Raw genomic sequence first — 1,529 nt, 5'->3', positions numbered from 1 at the left:
TTATTTCTTTCACTGTTCAGAAGCTTTTGGGAAAAGACTGCCTCTTCAATAAATGGTGCTGGGGAAACTCAAATCCATGTGTAGAAGAATGAAACTAGACCCGTACCTCTCATCATAAACCAAAATCAACTCAAAGTGGATTAAAGACTTAAATATAAGACCCAAAACTATAAAACTCCTAAAAGAAAACATAGGGAAAGTACATCAGGATATAGGACTGGGCAAAGACTTTTATGAATAAGATCCCAAAAGTACAGGCAACAAAAGAAAACATAAATAAATGGGATTATATCAAATTAAACTATCTTCTAAAAAGGCAGAGGGGGCAGCCAGAACTCTCCCCGTTGCCTTTTGATGGAGCTGTAGGAAGACCGTTGGCATGAGGAAGACCCGTTTAGACTGGAATGCCTGTCTCAGGTTAACAGAAATTTACTCAGGGATGGGCTCTGTTCTCCCAGACAGGCACCATTTCTCCATTTCTCTTCCTGCCTCTATCCTGAACCAACACCCGCTTTGGGTCTTCAGCAAATTCCAGCAGAACCACTGGGCCCAGACTTCCCCTCAGAGGCTTTGCCTGGGAGTGGCTGCCTCGTGGTGGGACTGCACACATTGTGACAGCCGTGGGAGCTGCAGATGCGAGGTAGCCGGGACTGGTCAAGGTGGCTACAGCCTTGAGAAAGATCCTGTGGGATTCTTCATCTTCAATGGGGGAGAGAAATTAAGGTCATATTTGACTCTCTGATGGAAGTTCTAGAAACAACCCCCATTCCAACACCCCTCCCCCAGCTATGAGCTCTACAAGGCGGGGGATAGGACTGTTTTGTTCATCAGCACATCCCAAAAGTCCTGGGCCAGTGCCCAGCACACAGCAGGCACACAGTAAATGTTTGTTGGGTACAATAACGAACTGGGGTAGGAGTGGGAAGATTCGGGGACCATCCACAGACCACCATCTCCAGTGGGTCCCAGGTTAAAAACCCGGCATTGGGGCCGGCCTGGTGGTGCACTGCTACAGTGCGCCGCTTGGGAGCGCGGCAGCGCTCCCGCCGAGGGTTTGGATCCCACATACAGACCGGCCGCTCACTGGCTGAGCGAGGGGCGGGCACAGCACCAAGGGTTGCGATCCCATTGCCGGTCACGAAAAAAGACAAAAAGAGAAAAAAAAAAACCCGGCATTGGAGAAACCCTTTCCTCTTCCCCGTGGTGGTGGCCCAGGCCAGGCTGGTGGCCTGCCCAAGGGCACTGGAGCAAACTGCTGGGAGGGGTCCTGTTCTTCCAGTTCTGTGCTGCCAGGGCTTCGGGCAAGTCAGTCTACCTCCACCTGCCTCTGGTTCTTTAACCGGGGAGTAAGGATAGTGTCTACATCATAGGTTAGTGTGCAGGGTAAATGTGTCACTGTGTCAATATGAAGTACGTAAAAAAGTTTCCGGCTCTGTTAATAAATAGTCAGTAGGTGTTTCTATCATCATCCCAGCCTCCTGGCCATCCACCTCTGACCCTGCCCAACCTGCCCACTGCCGTTTACAGTA

The sequence above is a fragment of the Galeopterus variegatus genome, unplaced genomic scaffold (genome assembly GCF_000696425.1).
Source record: "Galeopterus variegatus unplaced genomic scaffold, G_variegatus-3.0.2 Scaffold5013, whole genome shotgun sequence".
Classification (NCBI taxonomy): Eukaryota; Metazoa; Chordata; class Mammalia; order Dermoptera; family Cynocephalidae; genus Galeopterus; species Galeopterus variegatus.
This window is presented reverse-complemented; position numbering follows the sequence as displayed.